Source organism: Panthera leo, chromosome C2 (genome assembly GCF_018350215.1).
Source record: "Panthera leo isolate Ple1 chromosome C2, P.leo_Ple1_pat1.1, whole genome shotgun sequence".
Classification (NCBI taxonomy): Eukaryota; Metazoa; Chordata; class Mammalia; order Carnivora; family Felidae; genus Panthera; species Panthera leo.
Window position 1 is genome coordinate 136,587,643 of NC_056687.1, and position 8,712 is coordinate 136,596,354.

The window sequence follows — 8,712 nt, forward strand, 5'->3', positions numbered from 1 at the left end:
CTCTGCAGACGAGATGCAGACATACACTTCTTATAAAATCTTGCAATTTTGGCCACTTGCGTACCTCATTTGTACTTCTCCATGATTTCCTTCTCAACTTCCCCCGTAATTATCTCCTTCTTCTTAGCACCTTTCTTTTCAACCTTTCTCTGCCTGGGGGCCATTGTATACATTGAGTACAGTACAGTATTAATAAACTCTTGTCATATACTGTATTTAATGTAACTGACAATAAGCAAAGGTTCTATGTCTGCAGGCAGCCTGACCTAGAACGAAGCGAAGTATTCCTAAGTTTACTCTTGTATGGAAAAGCAAAGGACTGTCCAAAGGTGCATAGGTGCTTTGAATGACAAAGTACTGACTAGCGCCAGTTGCAGGCACCTTCCAACATTCTGATTTCTAACAAACACCACAGCCTGAGACCGAACATCCAAGTATGGGAGAGAGAAGCATCCTGCAGCAAGCGAGCGAGAGAAGAACCATTCATTCTGTTGTGATCATGTGACATTTGGCATCACGTACTACTCCTATTGCAAGACATTGCTTGCTTATCAAGTTAAAATTTATTAGACATGTTTGCTCATCTTGTGGAACGCTTGTAGGACAGGTTACTTGCAATCCAAGGTTTTACTGTAATTCCATTTTTAATGTTTTGAGGAACCTCCATACTCTTCTCCAGAAGGACTGCCCCATTTTGCATTCCCACCAACAATGCAAGAGGGTTCTCTTTCTCCCCATCCTTGCCAACACCTGTTGTTTCTGATGTTGTTAATTTTAGGCATTCTGACAGGTGTGAAGTGCTATGTCAGCATGGTTTTGATTAGTATTTCCTTGATGATGAGTGATGTTGAGCATCTTTTCATGTAGTTGTTAGCTAGCTATCTGGATACTTTTGGAAAAGTGTCTCTTCATGTCCTCTGCACATTTCTTCACTGGACTATTTGTTTTTTGGGTGTTGAGTTTGATAAGTTCTTTATAGATTTTGGATACTAACAGTTTATCAGATATGTCATTTGCAAATATCTTCTCCCATTCTGTAGGTTGCCTTTTAGTTTTGTTGGTTGTTTCCTTTGCTGTGCAGAAGCTTTTTATCTTGATGAGGTCCCAATAGTTCATTTTTGCTTTTTTTCCCCTCTGCCTCTGGTGATGTGTCTAGTAAGAATTTTCTCCAGCTGAGGTCACAGAGAGGTTGCTTTCTGTATTCTCCTCTAGGATTTTGATGGTTTCCTGTCTCACATTTAGGTGTCTCATCCATTTTGAATTTATTTTTGTGTATGGTGAAAAGAAAGTGGTCGAGGTTCATTTTTTTGCATGTTGCTGTCCAGTTTTCCCAGCACCATTTGCTGAACAGACTTTTTCTGATTGGATATTCTTTCCTATTTGTCAAAGGTTAACTTACAATATAGTGCTAGGTTTATTTCTGGGTTTTCTTCTGTTCTGTTGATCTATGTGTCCATTGTGCCAGTACCATATTGTTTTGTTTACTACAGCTTTGTAATATAACTTGAAGTCTGGAATTGTGATTCCTTTAACTTCGCTTTTTTTTTTTTTTTTGTCTTTTTTTTCAAGATTGCTTTGGCTCTTCGGGGTCTTTTGTGGTTCCATACAAATTTTAGAATTATTTGTTCTAGTTCCTTGAAAAATGTTGATGGTATTTTAATGGGGATTGCATTAAATGTGTAGATTGCTTTGGGTGGTATAGACATTAACAATGTTTGTTCTTCCAGTCCATGAGCATGGAATGCTTTCCCATTTCTTTGTGTCGTCTTCAGTTTCTTTCATAAGTGTTCTGTAGTTTTCAAAGTACAGATCTTTTACCTCTTTGGTTAGGTTTATTCCTAGGTATCTAATTGTTTTAGGTGAAATTGCAAATGGGATCTGTTCCTTGATTTCTTTTTATGCAGCTTCATTATTGGTGTATAGAAATGCAACAGATTTCAGCATGTTCAATATGTCCTGCCGTTCCCTTCTGTCCTGCCAAGTTTCTGTGGAAAGATCTGCTGTGAATCTGATCTGTCTTGTCTTGTAGGTTAAGGACTTTTTTCCCTTGCTGCTTTCATGATTCTTACCTTGTCTGTGCATTTTGTGAATTTGACTATGGTATGACTTAGTAATGGCTGGGTTTTTTGAACTTAATGGGAGTTGGATTTGGTGTCTGCTTCCTTCTCCAGATTAGGGAAGTTTTCAGCTTTAATTTGCTTAAATAAACCTTCTGCCCCTTTATCTCTCTCTTAATCTTCTGGGATTCCTATGATATGAATGTTATGTTGTTTTAATATGTTGCTGAGTTCCCTGAGTGTACCTTTGTGATCCTTTGTTTCCTTTTCTTTTCAGCTTCATTATTTTTCATAATTTTGTCTTCTGTATCACTAATTCATTCCTCTATTTGTCCGCCTTTACTATTAGGCATCCATTTTGGTTTGCATCTCAGTTATAGAATTTTTCATTTTGGCCTGACTAGATTTTATCTCTTTTATCTCTGCAATAAGGGATTCTCTAGAGTATTCTATGCTTTTTTTTCAATCCCAGCTAGAATCTTTATAATTGTTTTAAATTTTAGTTCAGCCGTCTTACTTGTATCTGTATTGATTAAATCCCTGGCCATTATTTCTTCCTGTTCTTTCCTTTGTGGTGAATTCTTCTGTCTTGTCATTTTGGAGGAAAAAAATAAAAATAAAATAAAATAAAATAAAATAAAATAAAATTAAATTAAATTAAATTAAAAAAAATTAAAAAAAATTAAAAAAATAATAAAGGAAGCTGGATCCTGATATGTTTTGGTCTGGTTGTTAAGAGAAACTTAATAGAAAAAAAAATGGAAACAAAAAACATAAACAATTAAAAATTAAAAAAATAATAAAATAAAATTTTAAAAAAATTGCTCTTTCTGTAACCAAGAAAAAACAAAAACAGAAACACATATGAAAAAAAACCAAAGGAAGCTAGATCCAGTTTCCCCTGGAGCTGAAGCTTTGCAGCACCCTATGATTAGTAGACTTAATGTGTGGAAGGGATTTGTGCTGGTCCTCTGGGGGAGCAGCCTGGCTGCTCTGATTTTCAGGCTGACTTGCCCTACTGGAGATAGGCTTAGAGGGTGCAGGGAGATGGGGCTTGGTGTAGTGGCTCTTTTGTCCACTTGGTGGCGCTGTTTAGCTCACTGAGGTCTGTCAGTGCTGGTTCACTAGGGTTGAAATGGCTTCAGCCTGTTCTCTAGTCTCCAGAGCTGGAAGTTTGTGCACTCAAAGACATGTAATCAGTCACCTCTCCTGTGTCCCGGGCTTCCATCAGAGACCCTCCTTTACCCTGTCTGTGTCTCAGCTGTCTGTCAGGCAGCACCACCCGCCTGGGTTTTATGTCCGGTGTGGCTGTGTTTCTGAACCCTGTGCTTTAGGGAACCCCTGGCTTTGACCCACACTAATCCTCTGGGGGAGGGTCTCACTGTGCTGTGGTCGGTGCCAGCTTGTCCCAGGAACCAGTCGTGAGACTGCCCGGTGGCAGCAGCTTGGAGTTTATGGTAAATTGCAACACTCTGCCTTTGTTGCCCTCAGCTGGCATCTTTGTTCCTATATTGGTGACAGGGCAGCTCAGTGGTGCCTACTGGGTCTTTTGCCCAGGGAGAGGCCATATCACCTCTACCAAATGCACTCCAAGCAGGGGAACTGCTTCTCCCGGAGGAAAGACCCAGGGGTCCTCAGACCATGCTGTCTGTTCCCAGGGCTCTGTCCTGCTTCCTTGTTGGAGCACTACCAGGGACTGACCTCCGAAACTTCAGATTCTGTGCTCTCCTGTTTATAAAAAATGGTGGTATTGAAACCCTCTCCTGCCCGCGCCCCCCCCCCCCCCCCCCCCCTTCTCAGCCCCCGTCACTGGTTTTGGGAAACAATTTTCTTGGGCAATCCCTGCGTGTGTTTTCACTCTTTTTTTTTTTTTTTTTCTTTACTCTTAGCTCACCTCTCAGGGATCCCTCCCCACTGCAGAGCCTGCTGCTCTTTTCTCCCACAAAGCAGTTCTCTGCAGTCCTACCTAATGGGGTCATTTTTCCTGTTTGTAGAAGTGCAGCTTTGTTCTCTAAGACTTCCAGTCGATTTCTTGGGTGTTCAGAATGATTTGATATTTATCTAGCTATTCGCAGGGAGGACACAAGCTTAGGGTCACCCTACTCTTCTGCCATCTTAATCCTCCTCTGAAATAACTGTATTTCAATAGAACAGGTAAATCGAGGGTGCCTGGCTGGCCCAGTTGGAAGAGCATGCAACCGTTTTTTTTGTTTTTTTTTTTTAATTTTTAATGTTATTTATTTATTTATTTATTTAATTTTATTTGTGAGAGAGATAGAGAGCGAGCATGCGTGAGTGGGGTGGGGGCAGAGAGAGAGAGAGAGAGAGAGAGAGAGGGAGACACAGAATCCAAAGCAGGCTCCAAGCTCTGAGCTGTCAGCACAGAGCCCGACGTGGGGCTCAAACCCACGAACTGCAAGATCATGACCTGAGCCGAAGTCAGACACTTAACTGACTGAACCATTCAGGTGCTCCAGCATGCAATTCTTGATCTTGGAGATCTTTGAGCGTCACGTTGGGTGTAGAGATTACTAAAAATAAATAAATAAATAAATAAATAAATAAATAAATGGGTAAGTAAATAAACAAACAAACTAACTGAAAAAAAAAGGGGGGGGGGAAGGTGAATCAATTTAACAAAAAATGTTAAAAGCAATACAGGGGGACCTGGCTAGCTTAGCCAGGAGAGCATGACTCTGCAAATCGGGGTTGTGAATTCAAGCCCCAAACTGGGTGTAGAGATTACTTAAGTAAGTTAATTAATTAATTAATTAATTAATTAAAAGTAGCATAGGTAGTTTATAGATATGGTAAGTTTACACAAATAATTTAAGCTTAGGAAACACATGCTTAGGAAATTCAAGGACCTTTATAATCTAGCTCCTTATCTGACTGAAGTCACACTTTCTTTCTCAAATCCTCCTAGAGCACCTCTCTCATCACTATTATTCACATCTTGACTGCTCATAATACGTCTTCTCTGAATCCTCTATTTTGACACGGGACTATATTTTTATTTGTTTATATAGTGTATCATTTGTGTGTTTTATTTTCTCAATGAAAATTTCAGTTACCTGCCCAAGCACATGCACACTCACATAAACACACACACACACACGCACACTGCTTTTTGGAAGTTCATTTGCTATGGGACCTGCTGGAATCATTGTAAGGTTGGGTCTGTGGGAAGGTTGGAAAGCCAGACCTAGGCTAGTGTCTAGTAAGTTGGGACCTAAGCTTCTGTAATGGCTGATCCAGGCTGGGAGAGCCAGGTAATTCCAGGCACAATGTCCAAAAGTTACAACAATTGTGGAACAAGCTCAGGTAGTTGTCAGGATAAGGGGATCAGCCCTGGTGATGAGAGTATGGCAGCAGGTTACTTCCAGGTAACCGTCCTTGGGTAGTCAGGAAAGGGCAACTGGGAAAGCCAGGGGATCTGCACATGCTCACTTACATCAACACCTACCTGTTCGGTTACTGGGTGGCCCTGGGAAGGAGGCCCGCCAGACTCACTGAGTGCCAGGGTCTCCCATAAGTACTGAAGAGGACTCCTGGTTCTTAAAGGCTTATTTTAATCAAATATATCTGGATTTGAATCCTAGCTTCCTCTAGCTACATAGCCTCACTTTCTCCTCCATAAAATGATAATAATAATTTTTAATAATTATTAAATAATTAAAGTGATTACATGTGGAGAACCTAATATAATAATGAATAACGATCGTAATACTTTTATTATTAACGTAGTTGAAAGAAAGTGGAGAATCCTAACAGAGAGACTAGTGAGTAACTAGGTAATGGCTTTACCAGAACTAAACTAAACTACTGTATTATCTTAAATCATTGGTGGAATGAGCTGGTGTTGTAAATCAATATGGCAGTCATCCAATAGCATGAAGGGGTTGTATTATTTCTAACGTAAATTGGACCTATGGTGTCTTGGATGAGGTTCCACTGCTGTATTCAGAATGTTATATCACTTCTGAGTACTTTTTTCTAGTTTAAAAAATAATGTGTAGAAATTAAAGAGGTCCCAGCCCATAAGTTACTGTGTTTTTTAAATTTGTTTAACAAATACTTATTGAATGACTATCCAATAAAGGAATTATGCCAACAGGTCCTGAGGAGAGGGGATGAATAAGACCAGAACCGTCTCTGCTGTTTTAGAGCCAAATACACAACTCATGTCTGGTTAGTGAATTGATTGTGATGCATGCTAAATGAAGCAGGGGATGCTAAGAATGCATCAATAAGGAGACGTGACCTAATCTAGGTTGTCAGGGTGTTGAAAATGAGATCTGAAAGATAAATAGAAGTGAGTTGGGTAAAGTGGGGGTGGGGGTGGGGGGGGGAGAGCATTTCAGGAAGAGCGTATGCTAAGGCACTGGGGTTGAAGGACCATGGATTTCCCAGGACTAAAAGATATTTAATGTGGCTGCAGTGCAGAGAAGAATCTGTGTTGCAGAATGTGACTGTGAGGTGGATGAAGGGCAGTAATACCCTCTGGGTGATATTAAAGAGTTTGGAATTTGCTTTGTAAAAATGGGGGAAGCTAATGTCCATTAGTGAATTGAACTCAGAGATCACTCTGGCAGCTGTGTGGAAGGAGGTGGGGAGCAGTGTCAGAATGAAGGAGAGAGATCAGGTAGGAAGTGTTCAGGTAGTGCAGTGTTCCAGTGAAGACATGATGGGGTGCACCCTGGGGAGTAGCAGCAGAGGCAAAGAGGGAGAGCAATCTGAGATATTTATAATAGCTCCCTTGGGAATAGAGGCTACTTTTGCCAGAGAAGAGAAGGCAGAGATTTTATTTTTAGAGTGAAGAGGATATTGGCTGATTGTCTCCACAGAGAAGGAAAGAAGAAAGCATCTTACAATTTAATGAGGGAGAATTTGGGATCACTTCTTATAGTAACAGACCTGCCACATAGAAACTGTATAATTTTTAAATGAGGAGCTTTTAAAGTAAGATAGAGAGATCCATCCTGGAGGCAAGAAGATGAATCCAAGGACCTCTTGAACTATTTTCTGTTTCACAACTTATTATTCCACAGTACATTTGCCCTAGTGCATCTGTCATGAATACTAGGATATATTTTTATTTAAAAATAGTCCCAAGTACTGAGTATTCCCAGAAGTGTTCCTGGAGCACTTACCCATTTTATCAGTGTGAGAAAGAGAGAAGCAGATCTGGACAGCCAGGAACAGCCCTGGAGCACATAGCGAAGCCCTGGCCTTATGTTACACACAAACAACAATGCCAGACAAGGCCCCTCTGTGACTGTGGTGGGTCAAGACAAAACAAGACCACTCGATAATTATGTTTGGGCATAGGCAAAGACAGGAACAGTGTCTAAACCACAAAAGCGGCCAGACGTTTCCCATATCCTGGCAGATAGGAATGGCTCCTGCTTCTTCACCAATGACAGCTTTAGACTCATCTAGACTTACCTTCTAGATAAGAATTATGGAGGCCCCCCTCACAGAATTACCCACATCCTGGTAACATCCAGTCCAGGGCAAAGTCCTGCTTTCTTGACCTCTCCCCCGTATCACCGAACTAACATAAGCCCAGATCTCTAATACTGCCTCTTGGTGAGATGCCCTATGGTCCCCCACAGGTGTGTTCTCCATTATTGCAACAAGTCAAGAAAACTAACTTTTTCAGCTATCGGTGTTGCCACTGGTCTTTAGCTCAAGAGCATTAATAAGCATAAGGAACAGTTGGTGAGATCTGTACTTTTTTCCCAACCCTTTGCTATTGGAATGAAATGTTCAAATTTTCTTTCTTTTTAAATTTTTTTTTAATGTTTATTTATTTTTGAGAGAGAGACAGAGCGTGAGCAGGGAGGGGCAGAGAGAAGGAGACACAGAATCCCAAGCAGGCTCCAGGCTTTCACCGCAGAGCCTGAATTACTAAGTCAGGAGACAGACGCTTAACCCACCCATGCTCCCCAAAATGTTCAGATTTTCTATATTCTGCTATATGACATAGCTGGTATCTTCTAATTTCATATGTGGTGTCTTGATACCTATAAGGTCATAGCATTCTAGCCAGGTTCTTTGTTAAAACATTGGAGCCCACTTCTTTGTCTTTTTACATCACCAAGTTCTTATGTCAGAAGAAACATAATCATTGACAGAAATCTTTGGCTTTCTTGTTACCATCTTGCTTATGGACAGTTATGCAAATTACGACATGAAAAGAATCACAGTGTTAACTCAAGCCAAATCATACTGCTTGTTCCTTCTAATGAGGCTTTCCTGTTTGCAGCAAATGTGGCTCTTTTGTGTTGAAGATTCTTAGTTTTTCCACATCTGTGAGAGAATTCCCACAGGAACTTTGATCCCATATATTCATGGATGAGTATTCATGGGTGATGCTGATGGTTCATGACGCGTACAGGGGCAGACTGTCTTCTGGAACGTTGCTTTCTCTCTCAGCTAATTCCTTGTATAGGACATAGTACTCAGCAACATCATGTACACAGTAGATTCGTGACACTCTTGGGGGAGTTGGACTGTTTGTAAGTTCCGACATTCAGTGGCTCTCAGTGTTTGAGGGCTGTTGCTGTGGGTATACATGCTGCAGTGTTACCCACGAACCTTATTTCACAGTTACGTAACCCTCACTGCACTTGTAATGCTTGCTAGTTGA